The sequence below is a fragment of the Gadus macrocephalus genome, chromosome 2 (assembly GCF_031168955.1).
Source record: "Gadus macrocephalus chromosome 2, ASM3116895v1".
Taxonomy (NCBI): Eukaryota; Metazoa; Chordata; class Actinopteri; order Gadiformes; family Gadidae; genus Gadus; species Gadus macrocephalus.
In genome coordinates, this window is record NC_082383.1 from 9,766,587 (window position 1) to 9,792,342 (window position 25,756).

The following is a 25,756-nucleotide window of genomic DNA, read 5'->3' on the forward strand; positions in this document are numbered from 1 at the left end:
GCTGGTCTGTGCTGAGAAGTCCTCCAGACTCTCCCCTATCTAAATTCTGTTTGGTTTTGTTTCCTTTTTCAGCGGTTCGTGGCCAGCAACTCACCTCCTCAGAATCGGTCGTCAAAAGGCAAGGAGAACCGGTTACACTGTCCTGTCACATGACCGGAGTCTCTCTCACTTATCTTCACTGGATTCGCCAGAGGTCAGGACATGGCCTGGAGTGGATCGGATGGATGGATAGTGGAACCGGAACAGCTTTTGCAGCGTCTCTTCAAGGGCAGTTCACCATTACCAAAGACAGCACCAGAGAGGAGGTTTACTTAAATGTGAAGAGTCTGAAGCCAGAGGACTCAGCACTTTATTATTGTGCTAAAGAGGCACATTGACACAGAAGACTGCTCGGCTGTACAAATACTGAGCCCTGAGGCATGACCGGGGCTCTTGCAGAAATGGTTGAAGATAAGCATTGAAGATTGACTAGTATTACAGGGAAATGTATTAAAGGTCCCATGGCACGCTAGTTTATGAATGCTTTTATATAGCTGTTAGTTGGTCCCTAATACAGTACTTACAGCCACTACGAACCAGTCCCACAATGAGCTTTCCACAAAGTTGTCATTTTTTAGAGGCGGGTCAAGGTGGAGGGTGGGGGTGTGGAACTGAGCAGCTTGCGGCCACGGTACCATGCGCTCGTGTTTACATTGCACACAGCTTTCGGCCGTGTTCTGTAAATATTCTAGAACGCTCCGGGTGCTCCGGCGGGAGTCCTGGTGCTCTATACCTAAATAATATCATATTATGCATCGATATCTATATCATATAATATATATTATCATGGCCAAAAGCTGTGTACACCTCCAGGCGATATTATTAATCTCGAACGACTGCGTCGGGTTCTCCGATGTCTGGTTCTTCCACTTCCACATCAATCTAAAGTAGACTGAACCGTGACATGGAGGAGAAAGGGATTGTTGCCCGCGATTGTTGACGGCAATTGTCTCCCGCCGGAGCCCCGCTGGCTCCCGCTGGCTACCGCTGGCTCCCGCTGCCCACGTTATCAGAATCCCAAATGAAAATGTTAAATTGTGACGTTGGCTGCCCTAAACTCAGTTTTTCTCAGTTTACATGCAAACGTGCAACCAACGTTTCCCAAATCTCCACTCTGGCCGGAGTTTTTAGAAAGAATCGTTTTCAGAGGTGAATTCTCCGTTTGCGTGTAAAAGAAGGGCACAAACAAAGAGAAATGTCTCAGTTTTTCAAAATAACCATGTACATGTAAACGGGGTCCAAGGGAAAACCTAAAAACACTAGGAGGGGAATGTTAATGAGGGACAGGTGAAAGCAATCACGGTGGGTGAGGGCAATCGAAGATGGAAGAAACACAAGGACAGGGAGTGAAGTAATCAATGCAGAGGGGAAATGTGACACACTGTAAAAACGAAAACTTAAAATTGTTGGTCTCATTATGATTTCTGAGCAAAATGAATATAAAACATTAAGTATTCATGTCAACTGTGCAATGCAATTTAGTCCAACCAACAATGTTGAGTTTTGGGTCAAGAGTTGTATCTTTGTTAGCAAGACACACGGGTTTAAGTCAGACTCTGTCTGAGGCTGGGCCAACTACGGTGCACATGCACATTTCGACACTTTGGAAAATACGGGGTTTCCTTACGGGATTTTCAGATGGTAAATATTGTGGCGACTCCTACCCCCCGGGGAGTCTGGGTATTCGTGATGCCGGTTGGGAAAAAGCGGTTTATTGCCTTTTGTCAATTTGTTTCTGTTAGGTTAAGTGGGGTTAACGGGTTTGGCGTCTTTATTGTTTGTGTGTTGTTTATTGTGCGTAGTGTTGCCGCCACCGTTACCGAGACTTGCATGTCCGTTGGTTGGCTGTGCGGTGCGCTGTGTGTTGTGGGTGTGTGTTAAATAAAGGCAGCTCTCGGGATCGTGCGGTGTATGAGGCACGAGAGTCACCGTTTAACCTGGGCTCCCGTCTCGTGCAGAACAAGTTTGACCATAATGTCAAACTTGTTCTGCACTTTGGTTTGCTGCATTTAGACAGTGATTCTCTGCTGTTGCTACATGTTGCTTGTTCTATTGCTGTCTGGCATTCAGAAATGTAAAATTTAAGTTTCCAATTATTAATTCTAATAAAGTGAACTTAAAACTTGTTTTGCATTCTTTGAAATGTTTTTTTTAAAATAATATTAACTTTAATTTGAAATATTAAGTTAACACCCCTGACTTATCTTTTTGAGTTTTGTAAAATATAAAAATCTTAGTTGGTATACCTCTAACTTTCAAGTATGTCTAAAGAAGAAAACGATCTTTTGATGGGCTCAAAACTAAAAAACTGATTGCAGTAAGTTGCCTTGCAATTTTGAGTTTTCTCAACTTTTTATTTTTTAAAGTGCAGATGGCTCTATTGGGGGTCTGGACTCTGTGGGAATGGAGTTGAAAAGATGATAGTATTTAAAGATGGCAAATATACAATTGGAAAAATCTTACTGCTGTTTTTATCATACTAATAATGATTAATGAGCATGATTACTGTATGATATAATTGTTTTACTTCACTTTACACGGTTTCTGTAAAGATCTTCTGAGTGGGATCATGGAAAGAGAGCAGCAGTCAGACTGTTAGATTTGATAACAAGGCATTCAAATAAAAAAAAAAACATCTACCTTTATTTTCTTTGAATAACATGATACATGTTCAAAACATGACAATGAGCAACGTACACACAAGAACACAAAGTTAAGATCTTGTCTTTGTCCACGCTGTTCCAATCTGAGGGAGCAGAGCATTGTAAGGCCTTCACCCCAGTTCAGTGTGGACCGAAGGCACATATTTTCACATAATCCCTGTGGCCTTAGGCTTTGAGGCAACCTAAAATAATGTGAAAGCACAGCATTTAATTGTTTCACCTATATAGTTGCCTTATAGATTTTCACAGGAAACATTGCAGCAGCCAGACATATATAATTGCATCACAAGACAGAATACATATTACATGCTATTTTTGGAGAAATTACATGCTTTAAAACATTCCAAATGTAGACCTGCATATACAATTTAATCAAAAGATAGAAAACAACATTTTGTTAAAAAACTAAAAAGTAGGCTGACAGAAGTTTAGATCTTTAAAAAGCCTTATAACAATATTATTAATGATGATTATAATAATAGTGTGTAAGTAAACGTACACATTATAAGAAAATGCAAAAATGTGCAAAGGATCTGTGATTCCTAGTCCCATGTCACGTAGCTTCTCAACCAACATCTGACACCTCATTGAATTATGCAAAAGAACTGTGGGGTTTTCTCCTCTCGCTCACCCTTATAAGTTCTCAAGTGTAAAACAGGACATCTTCCTCCAGTTCAGCTTCAATACAAACCATGTTCTCTGTTGCTGTACTGCTGCTGCTCCTGGCTGCTGGCTCTGGTGAGGCTTTACGAGAAAATATCCAATCAATAAGAAAACATATTGATTCATGTTTAAGAAGCTCATTCATGACCAAAAGCTTATATTCTCTACAGGTGTGAACTGTGAACAACTTACTCAGCCAGAGTCTCTGACTGTCCGACCTGGTCAACCTCTGACCATCCACTGTCAGGTCTCTTATTCTGTTAGTAGCCGCTGGACAGCTTGGGTCAGACAACCTGAAGGACATGGACTGGAATGGATTGGTTGGATTTATACTGGGGGCAAACACCAGAAAGATTCCCTTAGTAGTAAATTTAGTCTTGTCGTTGATGGCTCCAGTAACACAGTAACTTTGCAAGGGCAAAACATGCAGCCTGGAGACTCAGCTGTGTATTACTGTGCCGGTGAGACACAGCATTACAAACTGTTGTCAAGGATGAACAAAAACACTTCACCCGTGAGGTGTTCTTACCGAATCCTCCAGAGGGGGAGCTCTGAACCAAACACAGCATTCAAAATAGATTATAGAGGGAGAGATGAATGCCAAGCTCGCTTGAACCTTTTATATATTGATCAGTTAGTCCTACTGTCATGGTTGTCCCAGTGTTTCCTGTTTTACTTTGGTATCTCTGTCTTGTTTCTCCCCATGTCCTGTCAAGTTTCCCTCCTGTGTGATTACTGCCCCCTCCCTAATGTGTTTCAGCTGTTCCTCGTTGCGTGCCCTGTGTTTTGTATTGAAGCCCTTGTCTTTCTTTTGTTCCTCGTCGTATCATTGTGGTTTGTGGTGAGTTGTGTCCTGTGTGTTACCCGTGTTCTCTGTGTTCCTTGCGTTTTTGCCATTTGGAGTTAATAAATTGCCCTTTACCTGAACTGTCTGCATTTTGGTCCTACCTGCCAGCCTGCACCCGCTAACTCTTAACAGAATGATGCGACCACGATGGGCCAAGCAGACATTCTGAATTCGCTCCGAAATCCAGCCCAGTTCCGGCTCCCAGATCAAGGCCAATCTCAGCCCCTAGTTCCAGGTTTCTGACCCCTGCCCCAAAGTCAAGTCCCCATCCCCCGAAGCGTTCCAGTTCCCAGTCCCGTCCCGGAGTTCCCCAAGTCCCCCGTTTCCCCTGAAGCAGTCCGGGTCCCGGCCCCGGAGTTCCCAGAGTTCCCTGTGTCCCCTGAAGCAGTCCGGGTCCCAGCCCCAGGGTCCCCCAAGTCCCCAGTTTCCCCTGCAGCATTCCGGGTCACAGTCCTGGGATTCCCAGGTTTCCCTGTGTCCCCTGAAGCAGACCGGGTCCCAGCCCCGGTGTCCAGTCCCGAGTCCCCTTTAACGCTTCCGGGTCCCGAGCCTGCTCTCAAGCCCAGCAGTCTCGAGCCCACCGCCACATTCCCCGTTACCAAGTCTGGTTCACCTGCTATCCCTATGTTGCCATGGCAATGCGCACAGACGCAGCGGCTCACTGCTCTCCCTACTTGTGCCTTTTTTGTGTTTTTTTTCGTGTGTTGAACGTTCGTTAACTTTTTCTACTGAACGCTACAGTCGTCTGGACTTACTGAATATCGGTTTGTGGAGCGGACCTTTGCAGGGCGTCCGTCGGTTTGTCACATTTATCACATTTGTCTTTTCGGTTTTCCGGTAAATCGGTTGCCATGGCGGCGCACACAGCGTTTACTTTCTCTACTAAACACTACAGTCGTCTGGACTTACTGGATATCGGTTTCCAACTGAAGTTAATGGAGAAGATGACCATCTCCAGTTACTTTCATCGCACTCACAGCATCCATTCCGTGGATTGTAATCGGGTCTGGCAGGCGACGCAGACGGCGACGTGAGAGAAAACAAAGACGGGGCTGCAGGGCTGGGCTACTGGCTAGGCTAAGGAAACAGCCTCTCAAACCTCCGCTGCCGAGCCTCTACCTTGCAAACGCCAGATCCCTGGTAAACAAAACGGACGATTTGGAAATACAGCTGGCTGGAAATCGCTATGTCCGCGAATGCTGCGTGCTCATCATCACAGAGACATAGCTACATGCACAAATCCCTGATGCCACGGTGCAACTAGCAGGACGCACGCTACACAGATGGGATAGGAACAGTGACTCCGGAAAGAACAGAAGAGGACGGCTCTGCATCTATGTGAATGAGGGTTGGTGTAACAACAGCACTATTCTGGACAAACACTGTTCTCCTGACCTGGAGTTCATGTCAGTGAGATGCAGACCCTTCTTTCTACCTAGAGAACAAGCTGCTGTTGTTGTCACTGCAGTCAACATACCACCGGACGCTAATGTAAACACGGCCCTCTCTCTGCTGCATAATGCCATCAATAACCACCAGCGCGCCCACCCCAATGGCGCCCACATTATTGCAGGGGACTTCAATAAAGCAAATCTCAAGACTGTTCTACCAAAATTCTATCAATTTGTAAAATGCCCAACAAGAGGAGAAAACCCTCTGGGTCATGTGTATTCCCACATCAAGCGTGCATACAGAGCCGTACCCCTCCCCCACCTGGGCCGGTCAGACCACCTCTCACTGCTCCTCACCCCCGCATACACCCCCCTCTGTCGACAAACAAAGCCCACAAAGAAGACCATTACCACCTGGCCTGAGGATGCCGTCCCCCGACTGCAGGACTGCTTTGAACAAACACGGTGGGAAGCCTTCTGCCATGAAGACCTGGCTACATTCCTAGATCAGATCAGGTGACAGAGCATTGTACAGCGCCGCTCGCGTCGACCAGGGGAGAGGCATTAGGTGGGCCAAAGTAGAATACAAGAGGAGGATAGAGGAACAGCTCAACAATCCCGGCAGGTGTGGCAGAGCATACAGACCATCACCAATTACAGAGGCTGTGCTGTGACACCCGGGGACTCAGATGCGGCATTGGCAGAGGAGCTGAACAGCTTCTTTGCCCGCTTTGAGTCTCAAACACAGCACTCACACTGACAAGCTGTGTCAGTGTGGCACTCCAGCTGCATGGAGGCCGACAGGAAGAGACTGCAGAGGGTGGCTGCCCTCTGCCTTCCTTAAGCACCATCTACGGCTCCCGCCTTCTCAGCAGGGCCAGGGGCATCCTGAAGGACACCACCCACCCCGGCTACCATCTCTTCAACCTGTTGCCCTCTGGCAGGCGCTTCAGGTCCATATATGCCAGAACAAATAGACTCAGGAACAGCTTCTTTCCCAAAGCTGTCACCATATTGAACTCAGATCTGCACTGATGTCTGTTGTCTGTTTGTAGTCTTTACTGTGTATTTAAGTTTTACTGTGTATTTTAAATTGTTATTTATTTATTTATATTATATATTGCTTTTGTTAATTATTACATATTGATATTCGATAACATGTGTGCACTTTTATGGAGCTGCTCATTGCATTTATTGTACTTTGTACAATGACAATAAAGCTTACTATTCTATTCTATTCTATTCTATTCTTAGTCCAGCGATCCCAAGCCCACACCCAGGTTTGCCCAACCATCGTGCGGACCTCAGGCGTTTCTTTACCTATTGGTCAGCTGCACGGCCTCCAGAAGGGTTCCCTCGCCTTTGTCTTCGACGCTGCCGGCCTCCAGAATGGTTTCCTCATCTTCACCGATGCCGGCCACCTGTGGGTCTTCGTCGTTGCCGGCCTCCAGAAAGGGTTCCCTCGCCTTCGTCTTCCCGATGCCGGCCACCTGTGGGTCTTCGTCGTTGCCGGCCTCCAGAAGGGTTCCCTCGCCTTTGCCTTCCCCACTGTCGGCCTCCTGGAGGGTTTCCTCGCCTTCGCAGCGGCCGGCTATCAATAAGGGTTTCTTCGTCTTCACCGCTGCAGGCCTCCTGAGGGACTGCGCCCCCATCGTCCTTCCCGCCGGCCTCCTGAAGGGTTCCGCCTTCACTCTGCCTCTGCTTGCCTCCCAGGCCGTCCGCCTGAAGCTCATTGTGGTTTGTGGTGAGTTGTGTTACCGGTGTTCTCGGTGTTCTCGGTGTTCCTTGTCTTTTTGCCTTTTGGATTTGATAAATTGCCCTTTACCTGAACTGTCTTCATTTGGGTCCTACCTGCCTGCCTGCATCCGCTAACTCTTAACACCTACTGACTAACTTACCGACCAACTTGTTTGAAACACACAAACAGGGAGAAATATATTTTGAGAACAACTCATGCAGATATGTTTACGTGTTTCATTATCTTAATTTGTGTTAAATGAGTTGCCGTATTAATCTTCACAGCTGGACTTGGAAACAAAACATCAGCCAGACATACATAATATTATCACAAGACAGAACACATATAACCCCTTATTATTAGAGGGATAACATTTCTGAAAAGACTTCAAATTTCGACCTTAAAATGAAATGTTATAAAAGGACAGAAGGCCTGACGTTATTAATAAAAAAAGAGTTAGGCCTAAAAATATCATGATCCATACGAGTCTTACATCATACACAGAATAACACAAAATGTTGATCTTTAAAACAGCCATTATTCTCAAATTACGTTTACATTTATATTAATGTTACTTTTTTAAATGCAAGCAAATAAAAAAATGATATGTATTATTATAAATCTTAATGACACTTTAAAATAAGAAAAATAAAATAATATAAAAAAATATTATAGTAATATGGTTAAATAACACACTATCATATGATGCAAAAAAGTGTAAAGATCTTTGATTCCTGTCCCCCATGTCAAGTAGCACCCCAAGCACTATATGCCACCTCATTTAATTATGCAAAAGGACTGTGGGTCTTTCTCCTCTCGCTGAGCCTTATAAGTTGTCAAGTGTACAACAGGGCATCTTCCTCCAGTTCAGCTTCAACACAAACCATGTTCTCTGTAGCTGTTCTGCTGCTGCTCCTGGCTGCTGGCTCTGGTGAGGCTTCTTGATAAAACATCCAACCCATAGAAAAAATATTGATTCATAATTGAAGTAGCTCCTTTATAACTAAAACTTAAATTCTTTACAGGTGTGAACTGTGAACAGCTTACTCAGCCAGAGTCTCTGACTGTCCGACCTGATCAACCTCTGACCATCTGCTGTCAGGTCTCTTATTCTGTTAGTACCTACCCAACAGCTTGGATCAGACAACCTGAAGGACGTGGACTGGAATGCATTGGATGGATTTATACTGGGGGCAAACACCAGAAAGACTCCCTTAGTAGTAAATTCAGTCTTGCTGTTGACGGCTCCAGCAATACATTAACTTTGCAAGGGCAAAACATGCACCCTGGAGACTCAGCTGTGTATTACTGTGCCAGAGAGACACAGCATTACAAACTGTTGTAAAGGATGAAAAAAAACCTTCACCCGTGAGGTGTTATTACTTGAATCCTCCAGAGGGAGCGCTCTAAACCAAAAACATAATTCAAAATAGATTATTTAACTCATGAACATCAGCTGATAAATAGAGGGAGAGATGAATGCCGGATGACTGCTGGAGCTCGGCATATTTTTAAATTGTAGTTTTAATTAACAGAGTTGGCATATGAACCTGGAAAGAAAGCATCAGCCGGACATATGTCATTTTAATTCAAGACAGAACACAGATAACACCTTATTATCAGGCAAATAACATGCAGTACAAGACTCAAAATGTATACCTGAAAATAAAATGGTATAAAACAACAGAAAACCTCACGCTATTAAAAATAAAAAGTTAGCCCTACATATATCATGATCCATACAAGACTTTGCACACTAACACAAAGTTTACATCTTAAAACAGACTTAATTCTCACATGACCTTTTTCATTACATCAATGTTATTTTTTTAATACAAGCAAATATTAATAATGATATGTATGATTGTTAATATTAATAACACTTAAAAATATGTAAATATAAAAAAATGGTTTAAATAACGCGCTATCAAATAATGCAAAAACGTGTAAATGATCTGTGATCCTGCTCCCCGGTCATGTAGCATCTCAACCAACATTTGACGCCTCTTTGAATTATGCAAATAGGACTGTGGGTCATTCTCCTCTCGCTCTGCCTTATAAGGTGTCAGGTGTAGAACAGGACATCTTCCTCCAGTTCAGCTTCAACACAAACCATGTTTTCTGTAGCTGTACTGCTGCTGCTCCTGGCTGCTGGCTCTGGTGAGGCTTTATAAGAAAACATCCAGCCCATAAGAAAACATTTTGATTCATTGTTTAAGTAGCTCATTCATGACCAAAAGCTTGTATTCTCAACAGGTGTGAACTGTGAACAGCTTACTCAGCCCGAGTCTCTGACTGTCCGACCTGGTCAACCTCTGACCATCCGCTGTCAGGTCTCTTATTCTGTTAGTAGCTACTGGACAGCTTGGATCAGACAACCTGAAGGACACGCACTGGAATGGATTGGATGGATTTATACCGGGGACAAAAGAGTGAAAGATTCCCTTAGTAGTAAATTCAGTCTTGCCGTTGACGGCTCCAGTAACACAGTAACCCTGCAAGGGCAGAACCTGCAGCCTGGAGACTCAGCTGTGTATTACTGTGCCAGAGAGTCACAGTGTTAGAAACTGTTGTCAAGGATGAACAAAAACCCTTTCCAAACACATCTTTCAAAATAGATTATTTAACTCATGAAAATCAGCTGATAAATAGAGGGGGAGATGAAGGCCAAGCCGTCTGGAACAATTTATTTACTTTATTATTCATTGATCAGTTAGACCTACTGACTAACTTACCGAACAACTTGTTTGAAATATACAAACAGGGATATATTCTGTTAGCAACTCAAGCAGCTATTTCTTGTGAAGATGTTTCCCTGGTTTGTTATCCTAATTTGTGTAAAATGACTATTATGAAACCTACTTTATTTTTGTTTTTTATTGTAGTTTTAATTAACAGTGTTGGCATATTAATCTTCAGAGCTGGACCTGGAAAAAAGGCATCAGCCAGACATATATTGTTTAATTAAAGACAGAACAAATATAACACCTTATTATTAGACAGACAACATGCATTACAACACTCCAAATTTAGTCCTGAAAATAAAATGGCATACAATTAGGGCATTTAGCAGACGATTTTATCCATAACGACTTACATCTGTTAATACACACATTGACACACCGACGGCAGAGTCAATCATGCAAGGCGGGAGGAGGAGGAGCTGGGGATCAAACTAGCAACCTGCCGGTTACAAAAAAATAGGCCTACAAATATCATGATCCATACAAGACAGCGTACGCACAAAGACACAAAGTTTAGATCTTAAAACAACCTTTATTCTCAAATGACATTTTAAATTATATTAATGTTATTTTTTAAATACAAGCAATTGTTAATAATGATATATATGATTATACATCTTAATAAAACTTAAACTTAAAAAAATAATATATATATATATATATATATATTAGAGCTGTCAAGCGATTAAAATATTTAATCGTGATTAATCGCATTAATGTCATAGTTAACTCACGATTAATCGCGATTAATCGCAAATTATTTTTCTATGCTAAATATCCCTTGATTTTTTTTGTCCCATAATTCTTCTCATTTTAATTCTCTTATCAACATGGTGAAGTGCATCGGCTTGCCTTGTGCAAATGATTTTTTATTGATAACAACATTGGCATATACTGATCAAAACAGGACGATACAAAAAAAGAGCCTATAGTGCAATTAAACGACTGCTTTGAACAAATGTCATTTGAACATAGCAGTCAGGCTACTGCTTCTTTGTTTTGAGCCAAAGAAAAAATAAAATAAATTTTTTTAACGCCGTTAAATTTGGTTTGCGTTAACGCCGTTAATAACGCGTTTAACTGACAGCTCTAATATATATATATATATAAATACAAAATATAATGAGGTTTGAGTATCACACTATCAAATAAAGCAAAAACGTGTAAATCATCTGTGATTGCTGTCATAACATGAACCCTCCAGAGGGAAGGCTTTCTAAACCTATCATTGGTTATTTTTCTCAGAATATAAACATACAGTAAATAAAAAATAAATAAAAAAATTAAAAAAATACTGTAAATAAAAAAATACAGAAAGTCAAACTCTGAGGAACAGACAATTATCTTATTAGTTGAAAATATAAACAGGGCAAATGTATGTATTAAATCCTACAGCCACTTGTATTCTGGATATTATGAACTGGTTTGCTATCAGAACCTTTTTTCATTAGTACTAATACATTTTCATTAATTTATTAATCCAACTTTTAGAAACTGCCGTATAAAGATCTGAGTTGCTGCTGGAAAAGCAACGACAATGTTATTACAAGACATTTAGGGCAATTACCCGACGCTTTTATCCAAAGCAACTAACTAGTCCATAAGAAAAGTGAAACAATATATCGCTGTCGGTACAATAAGAATGTTCATAGAACCAAGTGCAAAACACCAACAATCACTAGGTTAACCCATTTTCCGTATTCAACATAGATATGTTAACATGCTACATTACTAAGCACCATAACTAAATATGACCTACAATAACTAAGTACATTAAGTGCCAGGATGTACAACAAACAAGAAGTAGGACAAAATATGTAATTTAACCACTAAAAACATTCACATGTAATGTCAACAAGTAATAACATGTAATTGCAAGACAGAAAACATTCCATGTTATTCAAAGAAAGTATAGGTATATTAAGCACAAGATATACATACATAAATGATAATTTTTAGGTTCTGAAACGTGCAATAGAAATGCAATATCGACAAATATAAACAAACCCAGGAAGTCTTAATAAGGGCATCGGCCCCGTCGACCTGTAACGTAATCATTTGTCTTTTTTACAAAATGCAAATCCACCCCCTCTTTTTACTACATAAACAGTGTCTGTGTTCAACACTGTCAAGTCCTCTAAGTTCTTGGGTAGAAAGAATACTCTTTTAAACAACTAAAACTACACCATAAATCATGTTTCACGTAGTTCTGCTTTTGCTTTTTAAATGCGGCAGTATGCATTTGGTTAAAGAAATGTAGGCCTACTGGCCTTGAATAATTTGAAAGCTTCTTACTGTCTATCTATTTTGCAGGTGTTCATAGCTTGGAACTTTCCCAGCCTGTCGCTGTCGTTGTGAGAACGACAGAGCCATTGGTCCTTACCTGTAAAGTAACAGGATATTCTGTCAGTAGTGGTAATGCAGACTACGCCACAGGTTGGATCAGACATCCAAAAGGAAAACCACTGGAGTGAATTTCCCATATCTGGGACGACGGAGATATCTATAAAAACAATGCGCTGTCTAACAAGTTCACAATTTCTCGTGAATCAACTAGTAACTCAGTTTCTTTAAGAGGCCAGAATTTGCAGGAGAGTGATACAGCTGTGTATTACTGTGCTCGCTCGCCCTACACCCACAGCGATACAGAACCATGCAAGCTGCCTGCAAAAAACTCCAGGAAAGGGAGGAACAGTTTGACTTTCCCGTTGCCCTATTTAAAAGAGTCTTTAAAGTTAAAGTGTTACAGGTATTAACCTTTATATAATCAATTATGTTTATATTTTCTCAGAGGAAAAATCGGAACAGGTTAGAGTAAAAAATACAACACAAAGTTCAGCAAAATACGTGCATTTTTTGTTTAAAAAACAACCTGACTGAATGTGCAAACCCCATAGTTCAATCGCTTGAGTATATGAAATAAACAGATACAAATACATCAATATAAAAGATATGTACTTGCTTTAAAAAATATATTTATTATTTTACGTATGATATTTAATTATATTATATCATTACATCCACATTTCTAATTTACCACAGGTTATTTTATCTAAATTTAATGTTTACACTTGATGCTGACGAACAGCGTCCATTAGCATCTCCTCCTGTGAGTGTCCCTGCTGCTACATTAAGAGAAAACACAAAGCTATCCAGTGGAGAATGAGTTGCCCTTCTTACAGGTTTCTCCAGTCTAGATTTGATCCACCCATTCTCCTTGCTCCTGAGATCTGGACGGCCACTGTCCATCAGCTATCAGGTCTCCGTTTATTCCTTGACTGATAACAGCTATGCTTCAGGTTGGATCAGACACAGAGAAGGAAAACCACTGGAGTGGATCTTCCACCAATATGGTGTTAGGACTCTTCTTCAGAATAACAATCTGAAGAACGAGTTCAGCTATAGCAACACAGACATAGGAGAAGTGACGGTTAAAGGTCCATATCCACTGCCTGAAGATGATTGTGTGGATTACTGTGTACGCTACACACAGATGTACAGCCCCCTAGCATGCTGCATACAAATACCCAGTCCCACAGGTTCAACATCAAATGCTGCTACACATATAGTCCCACATTTTTCTATAAACTACAAATAAACTGACCATAATGTAGACCTAATTATGACAACTCATCAACATTTAGTGCTTTATACACTTTTTTTACACGTACCTCATCGTCTCATTGTAGAGACCAACATATCTAGTTGGCCAATTTAATTCAGTTAAATAACAGGAAGAAGCATGACTTTTTATGTGACTTCCTTAAGCCAGACCAAGTAGTGCTGGCCACAGCTGCTTCCCCAACTAGCTAACGTCCGTTTGGTGTTGTCGTGCTGAAATAATTCAAGGGAAAATACTGTAATTTTAATAATGATGAAGGTGTCTCAATTATGTCTTGCAATTAGTCTTTCATTTCATGCTATAATGGTTATCAGTATTACACATATATTATACATATACTATTTAAATACAATATGGTTCTAACTTTATTTCGAATATTTAAATATTGGAATATCCGTGTTAGTGGATATATTCATATCATGTTTATTGTTTATGAGCGCTATAGAGCTGTGTGCATGATAATGTTTAGCACAGCTAACAGGGAGGCGGAGTTGAGGCAAATTTCCATTTCCTCATCTCTACATAAAGCATTTCTGCTCCTGATTTGTTGCCTGTCAGGTGAGCAGTATCATTTAAAGTATCAGGCATTGAAAAAAAAAAGAAAAAAAAAATTGAGTAAAATAAAGAACGATGAAATATAACTGTTAGTTGTAATAAAGTTGCTTTTCTGTTTACACACAGACTTATGTGCTCAGACAATAACAACATCTGAACCAGTTGTTGCAAAGTCCATGCACATCACGTACATAGACATGCACATATTCTGGACTACCAACTAGTAGTGATTTTGCCTGGATCAGGCAGAAAGAAGAGAAGGGACTGGAATGGATTGCATATATATCAGGACCTAGTGGGAGCACCAAGTCCTACTCTGAGTCAGTCCAGGGCTGCTTAACTATCTTCAGGGACAATGACAGACATAATGTACACCTCCAGATGAACCAGCTGGAGTCTGTTGACCACATTAATTAGACTCGGTTAAGCTGCTGTGGATGGAGATTCCCTTGCCACGCATAACATAATGCATTCTGGGATAATAACATCAGAAATGCTGGTGATAACTTCCCTATGCGACAATTCACATGGCTTTAAAAACTGGAAGGAGCTCCAGGGTAACTCCCTCCGTCTGCTTTTCTGTGTATATGGTCTCAAAGAAATGCAGATATAAGACACTCACCTCAAAACGTTGCTTTGAGTTGGTTTGAATTACCACGTCGAATTTCCCATGTGAGAAATGACATAACTCCTTCAAAGAATCCTCCCAAACTATGCTTGTTCAAACTACAAGAAGTACACCTGTGTCCGACTTGAAGTGGTGGGAACTTGACGTGTTTTCTGACTAGTTCCGGCAAATCTTCTCAAGTCTCGTGCATGTTTGCGCTCAAATGCAGGCTATCTGAAACGCAGCCAATGTCGTCGACCCCCAAAGCCAGACCCCTTCTCTGACTTTCTCCAAACTGTTAGATGATCAGACAGTAAATATGTTTCATCTTCATCCTGTTTTTATCCCCCTCCTTGCCTAACATCTGTCTTTAACATCTTCCAAAATATTTCATCATACAGTCCAACATTAGATCCCCCACAGACCAACAGGTCTGCCAATCTTACCCATGTATCACACCCCACCAATTGTTCAACCTAAAGAGTGTGTAGGTGGTATTTGATTGGCTTATATATATAACTGTCTGTAAGCCAAGGAAACAGGGGGTAACTCCTTTTTGTATGTTTAACTTGAAAATAGGTACTGATTGGAAGGTATCTGATAGCCCCGCCCTTGTCATGTGTTTTGATATACTGTTGTTTGTGATGAATCAAACACATTCATCACAAAGGTGGGGGCTGGTTGTTGGGGTATCCTGCAGGAGCCCACACATAAAGGATTGAACATTCCGTCCTGGCTCTACGGTCTATTTGGAAGAAAAGGAATTTGAAACTGTAACCTAATTCGAATGATCCTAACTTCTTAAGGAGTATTAACCACCATATTTTTAAACTGTGATGTCAGAAAATAAGTTTAAACCAATAGCTTTACATCTGTGAAATCAGCTGCAGGTGGCTCATTGGAGGAGCAGGTGCAACTGCAAGAGAGGAGCATGATTAACAGAGGTTAAGAAAAGTATTGCTCTGATTAGCTCTTACTTACGGTGACACTAGACACATCTGATTCGTGGAAACATGCTGCAGTTAGCGCCTAAAGAAAAGAAAGGAAGCTGGTGCAAAATAACCATTTAGAAGTTTGTGAAATGACTGCTTGGTCTTACATGTATTTGGTTGGAAGTGGGTGTAAAGTTGATTTATTTTAGCAAACCCTACCTTCTTCTATGTATCCCAGCAGTGGCATAAACCTTGCTACAGAGTAAAATACATTCTCTGCTGTTGTCTTAGCAAAAAGTGATGTGATAGTATTAGATTTAAAGAATACATGTAGACCAAAGAAAAATAACAAAATAAGAACTATTTAGCAGCGTTATGGCACAATCAATCTGGGTTAATATATTTACATATTCCTATCCCCCCCCCCCCCCCCCGACTTGTAACAGAATATACAAATTTAGTCTCCTCCCATTTGACTCTAACATATATTTCCGAAAACTAACTGTTGGCATCAGTCCTCCATTGCCACTGCCCTGGGTCTGCAACACTCCCACCATGAAAGTCTCAGATAGTTTGTTCCTCATGGCCCTTCTTTCAGGTGAGCTTCACCCCACCGACTCTCTCCAATGGGTAGGACAGAGGAGAACCAGCTGGTCTGTGCTGGGAAATCATCCAGCACAGACCAGTGCTACAGACCCTATCTAAATTCTGTTTGGTTTTGTTTCCTTTTTCAGCGGTTCGTGGCCAGCAACTCACCTCCTCAGAATCTGTGGTAAAAAGGCAAGGAGAACCGGTTACACTGTCCTGTCACGTGACCGGAGTCTCTCTCACTTATCTTCACTGGATTCGCCAGAGGTCAGGACATGGCCTGGAGTGGATTGGACTGATAGATGGTGGAACCGGAAACATTTTTGCAGCGTCTCTTCAAGGGCAGTTCACCATTACCAAAGACAGCACCAGAGAGGAGGTTTACTTAAATGTGAAGAGTCTGAAGCCAGAGGACTCAGCTCTTTATTATTGTGCTAAAGAGGCACATTGACACAGAAGACTGCTCGGCTGTACAAATACTGAGCCCTGAGGCATGACCGGGGCTCCTGCAGAAATGGTTGATGATAAGCATTGAAGATTAACAAGCATTACAGGGAAATGTATTAAAGGTCCCATGGCATGCTACTTTATGAATGCTTTTATATAGCTGTTGGTCTATTATCCTTTTGCTTTTATTTATGATAATCACATTGTATTGCCACTGTATGGAAGGCTACACTTGCCCTTATCCAGAGCTGGTTTACCAGAACACAACATTTAAAACTGAGCAGTCGATGCCAACAGACGGTTACAACGTCAATCAATAGTCAAGTGTGTGATATGATGGTTGATTCTTTTATATTGAGTAAAACGTTCAATGTCCACCATGATCATGCGCATCACTAGTAAACCATACCTCACCAACCGGGCAACTCTCTGCTATCAAAATCTGGCCCCAGTTGCCAAACGGAAGTAGAATCATAAGAGCGCATTGAGGTGTCGTTCACGAGAACTTTCTTCCGTCGTGAAAATGTTTTCCCCATAATTTCCAGCGATGTGAACGCACCATAACAATAGTATTTATCTCAGCAGAAGTGGTATCGGCTGCCTGCCGAGAAACTTCCCTGAATGGAATTCAAGTGGGTGACAATTTCCAATTATTTTGTTTGCATCATTTAATTTTAGAGTCTTGGGGAAAATATACCTTTTTGTACTTTTTGTACTTGTTATATGTAAATGTATTACAAAATCGTGAGGACTAGGCTTGGCGGAACCTTCTGATGGTACCCTTGTTTCCGACAGATGGACTTCTCTAAAACACAGCTCAAGTAAACCTGACAGTTACTTAGTGGAGATTCCATTAAGTCACGTTAATGGAACGGAACTCTAGCTGAAAGAAGCGAGGCAAAGCAAAATAAGCCCGGCTTTGCCTTTAGCTTGGTTGATTGGAATACCCCTAAGGTCTGGGTGCCAATCTTACCTAGATATCACGCCCAAACAATTGTCCAACCTGGAGAGAGTCTAGGTGTGTGATTAGCCTTTTCTGTATAACTGTTATCCAATAGGACACAGTGTTTTTAGCATGTTTAACTTACAAAACAGATAATGATTGGAAGGTATCTGAAAGCCCTGCCATTGTCATGTGTTTTGATATACAATGGTTTGTGATGAATTAAACACATTATGGGAGAGAGTGACACATAATGGGAAACATAGAAACATGGAGTATGAGAGTGACAAGTACAGGGTCATCCATTTAGCAGGATGGGGTTGGTTGTGGGGATATCCTACAGGAGCCCGCACATAAAGGATTGAACATTGCGTCTTGGCTCTATGGTCAATCAGGAAGAAACAGAGTTTGAAACTGCACCCTGATTTAAATTATACTAACTTCTTCAGGAGTATTACCAAACATATTTTTAACTGTGATATTAGACAATATTTACTAACAGTTGTCTAAGTGTGATGTTAGAAAAGCGTTTTTAATGCCTAGATTTTTAAGTGTGAAATCCTGTGTGATGTCTAACATCAGTTGGGTTGGGTGGGGTGGCATGACTAATTGGAGGAGCAGGTGCAGCTCTAAGAGGGGAGCATGATTAACAGAGCTAATGAATAGACATCTTGCTCTGATTAGGGTTCTCTTGTGGTGATGCTGGACAGATCTGAATCGTGGGCACATGCTGATGCTGTAGTTAGCGCCAAAATAAAAGCAAGGAAACTGGTGCACAAAAATCATTTAGAAGTTTGGGAAAGGCCTGCTGGGTCTTTCATATATTTGGTTGGAAGTGGGTAAAAAGCTGATTTATTATAGCGAACTGTCCCTTCTTTCGCAAACTCAAGCAGTGGCAATAAACCTTGCTATAGCATAAAATACGCTGTCAGCTGTTGTCTTAGCAAAGGGGCATGTGAAAAATATAAAACCTGAATATCCCGGTCGAAAACAGTATAGGCTATTATTAGATACAATGTTTATCTACAATTTGACTTTAAAGGTGTCATTGCATCGTTTTTTCATTCATTTTGCGGTGGTCACTAGTAGCAATGAATGCTCTGTGAGTCGGTTTTGGTGAAAAAAATTCTCTGGTGCTCCTGTTTCACGCTGTTCTGTGGTGGAAGAGGTGGGCGGGGAGGGACGACATGATTTTGGCTCTAACTCATGAGAGAGAGTGAGAACGAGAGAGTGTGGGGAGAGAGAGAGAGAGAGAGAGAGAGAGAGAGAGAGAGAGAGAGAGAGAGAGAGAGAGAGAGAGAGAGAGAGAGAGAGGCAGAGAGAGATCTCTTGGCCAAGAAAGAAGAATTGAGGGAGAAATGGTTGGATTGGACATTCGCTGGTTAAATGCAGAGAAAGAATTTCCCCCAGGGGATTAATTATAAATGATGGGATGATTCATTCCCCATTACCGCGATCCGGGTACTCCCGTATCGCCAACCCCGCCAGAAAACATCCCAGTGCCCTGGGCCGCGGCCCGGGCACCGTGACCGCGGTGAGAATGAATGTCCAGTCCAACCATTTCTTCCTCAACTCTCCTTTCTTGGCCAAGAGATGCAACGTTGTTTTGTTATCGCCACAAATAGCACAGGCACAAACTTGTTCTGTAATGCAAGCACCTTGCTGTTACCTCCTACCTGCCGAGATGGGCTCTGTATTACCTGGCCGCAAAATCAATACTGTCTTCCCTTGGGCCGTCGCAAGCCAACGTGGGCGAGGCCATGACTACTAATTCACCAAATTATCAGTTGTTGAGGCTTTTCTGATTTACTTTTTTATGCGTCTATTTTCTTTCATTTGCTAATGCAGGCAATCGAGATAGAAGAACATTTCCACATGCAGCATTATGCAACTACGAGTGACCTATCATATTTCAAAACAAACCAGACTAAACAGTTTCTCGGGGGAATGACTGTAAGAACACAGGATAACCAAAGAAAAATAACAAAAAAATAACTTTGTTTAGAATAGCTTTGTGGAATAATCCTTTTTAGGGCCCTATCTTGCATCTGGCGCAAGTGACTTAGTCACTGGCGCATGTGTCATTGCTAGTTTACAACTGGCGCAGAGCGTTCTTTTCCCACCACCGCCACTCGCCAGTAAATTAGGGAATGATCTTGCGCCCCAAGGGGCGGTTCGGCGAAAGGAGGAGGCGTGTTCTGGCGCAAACGGTATTTTGCAGTTTCTGAATACAATTGCGCCACAGACCAGGAAATACCTGGTTTAAAGTCAGTGGCGCGTTGTTCAGATGCTATTTTAAGGGCGCATGCATACATGTGCATGCGATGCATACGGATTGCTTGAGCACCTCGCGCATAAACTTTGCTTCTCTCATCTACACGGACAGCAGTTCCCATTTTTGCAAACCATACATAATTATGGAAAATAAAATACTACCACAGAAGGAAAATCAGTGTGGTGTCCATAAAGATAAAATAACTAGGCATAAATCGTACTCAAATTATCCAGGCAAATTGTAGCAGGCGTAATGACGGATCAAATTAACCTGGTTGACCAATAGTGGCAAGAGACACATGTATGCAAGGACAACTGTCAAAGTGGGTTGCTCGTCAAGAATCAGGAACCACAATTCTGAAGACTGCAAAATAAATTCTGAAGACAGCGAAATCACCTTCTGTAAGTCCATTTAAAACCTTACTCTGCAACTTACCAGTTAAGTTGAGGTTGCTCATAATTTTTCTATTGCACAGTGGAATGGAATACATCTTGGGACAGAGGATCAGACGCCGGGGGGAGAGGGTCTACCGGCCCAGACACACCTATCGCTCCCTAAGTTAGGAGGAATGCAGGCGTAAGCTACGCCTGACCCGTCAGGCTGTTACAGATATCTGCCATCTCCTGGCAGATGAGCTGGGGACTGATGCACGCTGTCCCTATGCCCTCCCCGTTGCAGTGAAAGTTACAGCGCACTGCATTTCTATGCATCTGGGGCGTTCCAGCATCCCCTTAGTTCTATTGGACACATTTCACAATCGGCAATAAGTTCGGCTATACATGCAGTTATGTCAGGTCTAGTCCGACATGCTGGGGAATACATCAAATTCCCCATTACACCTGACAGCCAGGAAAGAACAAAGTAGGAGTTTTGGACCAAGTATGGGTTCCCTGGCGTCCTTGGTGCTATAGACTGCACCCATGTGCAGCTATGTGCCCCATCAGTAAACGCACTCATATACATAAACCGGAAGGGTTCATGTATATATTCCTGCCATTTTCGAGGGGAATCCTCCCTTGGATGAGTGGCTGTTAGGGGACAACGGCTATCCGTTGAAGACATGGCTCATGACCCCATTTCTTATACCAGCAACAGTGCGCAAAATTGTATTCAACAGGAAACACACACAAGCACGCAGTGTAATTGAACGTACATTCGGAATACTGAAAATGCGCTTCAGGTGTTTGGATAGGTCAGGTGGTACTTTACAGTATGGTCCTAAAAAAAGTCGCAGCATTCTTTGTGGCATGTTGTGTTTTACACAACATTGCCATGAATCATGGATGTGTCGATGACATTAATGAGGATAGATTAGAGGACTTAAGGAGACGTGATGCTGAACTGCATGTGCCGATGCCATTACTTCCAAATGCCCCAGCAGCAGCACAGGAGAGGAGAGCTCATCTGTCAGAGGAGCTGCATCGTATATAGTGAGGTAAGCAAACTAATGACATCTCCGCTCTATTGTTTAGCTACATTGTAAAATTATTACCATGCATTCATAACCTTGTGATTCAGAGAAAGTGAGCCCAAAACATCGGAAAGTATAGTATGTCCTTGAGGCATTTTTTATTCGACTTGTCCAAATGTTCGTAGGCGTAAATGAAAAAAAAAGAAAAAAAAAAAGAAGAAAAATGAAAAGTTGCAAAGATTTAAAGGATATTTAGCCGAAAAATAAATTATTTTCTCCCTCCTCTGGACATCATCTGTTGTGAACCTTTCTTGGCGTGCGCCTGGCAAATCCGCCATCATAATAGCAATCCGCAATGGAACAAGCGCTGATCGCTCATAAAGGGGATGCGAGAAAACGCTCTGATTGGTTCATTGCACGTTACGCCCAAACCACACCTACGGGTAATTAGGCTGCTTCAGACCAACCCTTTTGACACTTGCGCCGCGGCACAAGTGTCATTTATCCGCCTGTAAAATAGCGATAGCGCCGTAGAAACGTCCACAAAGCTACTTGCGCATTGCGCTTCCCACTTGCGTTTCAGACCGTTAAAATAGGGCCCTTAGTGTTAATATATTTACATATTCCAAAGAAGGGCCCACCAACTTCAACTGTGATAACAAAAATGCATTCACAGACTCCTCCCATTTGACTCTTACGTATATTTCCCAGATCAAATCGTTGGCATCAATCTTCGACTGCCCTGGGTCCTGGGTCTGCAACTCTTCCCCCATAAAAGTCTCAGATAGTTTGTTCCTAGTTGCCCTTCTTTCAGGTGAACTTCACCTGACTCAGCCAAATGGGGATGACAAAGGAGAACCATCATCCAATCTCTCCTTATCTAAATTCTGTGGGGTTTTGTTTCCTTTTTCAGCGGCAAAGGGCCAGCAACTCACCTCCTCAGAATCAGTGGTCAAAGGGCAAGGTGGACAGGTGACCCTGTCCTGTCGGGTGACCGGATTCGCTCTCACTTTTCTTCACTGGATTTGCCAGAAGTCTGGACATGGCCTGGAATTGATCGGTGGAACTAGAACAGCTTTTGCCGCATCTCTTCAAGAGCAGTTCACCCTCACCAAAGACAGCAGCCAAGAGGAGGCTTACTTAAATGAGAAGAGTCTGAAGCTGAGGACTCAGCTCTTTTGTATTGTGCTAAAGAGATTATTGTGCTATAGACACAGTACAGAATATAGATTGAGATTGCATTACAGGGAAATAATGATCCAATTTAACCCCATTAATCACATCAATACTTTTAAGCTTTAATACCATGAGCGTTACCATTCTGCCTTCTACCAATCAGTCATTGAGCAGTCACTTTTATCCAAAGTGAGATGCAGTGAATTCAGATACAGGTAATTAAGGACCAGAGAGGAATCTTGCTCAACGATGCTTCAAGGTAATCAGTGGACATCAAACCCAGACTGAATAGTAGGAGGTATAACTCTGGACTAGTGTTTAATATTTGTGTTCTGCTTCATGTGGGTTGAATAAAATCAGCTATATTTATACTTTTTTTTTTGTGTATTCTACCTAATCATCTGTGTTGACTGGCTATGAATAGGAATGTAATTTTTTATTTATTTTATTTAATTTCTTTCATATCAACGTTAGGTTTACATTTTTTATATAAATGATTATTTATGTAATTTAATGTATATTAATGCAATTTAAGTTTTCACACGTACTGTGTCATGTACAGTATGTCAGGTGCGGACCCCAAGAAGATGGGCTGATTGCCATGCATCAGTGGGGATCCTTTAAGTAACCAAATAGCCAATTAACATGCGTGTATGTCCGTGTATTGGTGCTTACATTCTAATAATTGCAACCCAGAGAAGAGGAATATTGAATGTTCTTTAAACGCTTGAAACTTAATTGGTATTTTGAAAGTGTTTACATTTCATTTGTATTTTCTCGACAGGGTGATTATGTTTTTTTTTTTTTTTTATGTAATCAATCTTCTACTACTGGACTACAAAAACAATCCACATTCCCAAAACATATAACGTGAATTCTAACTGTAGTGGCACTCATTGTGTAGTTTCCACCTTTTCTTCTGTGCTACTTGTTGGATTAAAGGAGACATAGTATACCACCAAGTGTTAGTGTGATTAGCCTTACAAGCCGTTCTGAATAGCTTCTTTCTTCCACAATTACAGTAGAGTGGTCAACACAACACTATCTACATATATTTAAGGGTTTGAGATAAGTCAGAACCTCCAGGTATGGCCTCTTGCCATTCCGCCCAGGCCAAGGCCGACCGAAGGTTTACCTGGATGAATCAGAACACATAGGCGTGGCTTATTACCCATTCCGCGCATTTCCATTATAAACTTAATTCTTACCTGTGTTCGGGTGATGCTATATGAACCACATTCTGAGTGCAAGCTTGTTTACCTTTTGTCTCTGAATATTCACATGTGGAACATTATCCCTCTCCGAAACATACCTAGCCCGAAAACAAGATACCACAATGGATTACAATTATTCTTTCATCACAACCAAACAGGGAAGTAGTGTAAAAAGGATAACATTTCTGTAATTTTTGGCTAGATACATATATTTACGTAGATAAATACATTGAGATGAATATATTTTAAATATAATATCTATATTTAGATAAATATATTTATCTAGTCAGAAGCCCAAATGCACATAAATGTATATATTTTTTTTTATGTAACTAGGCATTTTAGAGTTACACATCTTTTGAATCAACAATTTGTAACCGTTTAAAAAATATATATTATTAAACTAGTCCCTCATGGCTCTTACAATAACATTTCATTGTATTATTTCAATTTATTTTATGTGAAGCATTTTGAGTGTGCCTCGTGTATGAAAAGTGCTTTATAAATAAAGGTGCCTTGCCTTGCCTGTAATATTGATGGCACTGTTGGGGCATGCACGACAATCAAATGAAACATGATACACTTAATCTACAATAATATATAATATATGGTAAAACAATAATCTACCATATATAAAAATTAGCTAATGCAGTAATAAACATGAATTTACAGTTAACTAATGGTCTATTAATAATTTATTAATGGTATACATGTTTACTAATGTTGTTCATGTTAGTTAAAGTGTTATTTAATAGGGTTAACGCTATCCCTATTAAATAATACCTTAGTTAACATGAACACCATTAGTAAATTATTACTAGACCGATAGTTGATTAACCAAACTGTTAATTAACTGTGAGTTAATTGTTAGTTATGCTTAATGCTGTATTAACGAATGTAAATAAAAAGATAATTGTTGTATTGTTTTTGTAAAGTGTTACCTTAATGTTTATCGATTACATATTTTTTGCTTTATTATCCCATTGAACATGAAATCGGTCGAATAATAACATTAAAAAAAATCCTCAACAGCAATTAGTAGTAGTAAGTATTTTTTCATCAACCGTATTCAATATATTTTTTTAAATACAAATATAAGATAGACATTTATATCAATATAATTGTAATAATACTAAGAATATGGGCAATGACAATAATTATACAATCGATAATCCATTACAAAATAACGCAAAACCTCCAATTTAATTTGAAGCAGAAAATATATTGTGAGTAATGTCCTTTTTTTGTAATCTGTTAAATATCAATGTACAAACATAATTTTCCAATTTTAAGCTAAATTAAAAACAAGTACAGTTTAAATAAAGTAATGAATAGAGACTTACATAGCCTTCGCTTAAGCAGGCAAGTCCGTTGTGTAGGTTTTTGTCATTACATGTATCACAGTGTATATACGGGGGGGACACAGTGATATATCCTCGTACAAAAACCTCTTACTCTGATCACTGATGTGGTCTGTTGTGCAAAAGCCCTCACTCTTATCCTCTATACAGAGAACACATCCTTGTGTTAGACATGTCACTCAGGGAAATGGATAAGAATACTTTCATATTATTTGTATGGGATTTGTGAAGGGGCTAATCTATTGCGGTAAAATATCTATGCATATGTTTATGATTTGAAACCTAGGTTTACGATGCGGCTTTATGGTTGTAGATGCAGTGTGTGATATGCAATATCTGTCATTATCAACATAGGCCTATGAAAAGGGAAAAGGGTATCAATCGATTTTTTACAGCATGGTTATGCATGCAGGTAATTCATAAAGCTATGTTTTCTTATCTTTTATATATTAATTAATCCTTTTCAATTATATTCAAATGATATATTGCTGTACAAGAGAACATATTGACATGAACATGTTTAATATTGTGGCAGCAGAC

At 40.8% G+C, this 25,756-nt stretch overlaps 2 long non-coding RNA genes across 2 annotated transcripts; one reads left to right on the forward strand and one right to left on the reverse strand.

Annotated features, from left to right (window-relative positions):
• Window positions 1-11,391: 11,391 nt before the first annotated feature.
• LOC132448426 (uncharacterized) lies at window positions 11,392-25,535 on the reverse strand. The gene is made up of 3 exons (XR_009523361.1): window positions 25,199-25,535; window positions 23,902-23,953; window positions 11,392-12,468 (listed from the first exon to the last, which is right to left on the reverse strand). It is a non-coding gene; the product is annotated as an uncharacterized LOC132448426 (long non-coding RNA).
• On the forward strand, window positions 16,302-17,342 carry LOC132448419 (uncharacterized). Its single transcript, XR_009523357.1, has 2 exons — window positions 16,302-16,399; window positions 16,536-17,342. It is a non-coding gene; the product is annotated as an uncharacterized LOC132448419 (long non-coding RNA).
• Window positions 25,536-25,756: the final 221 nt, after the last annotated feature.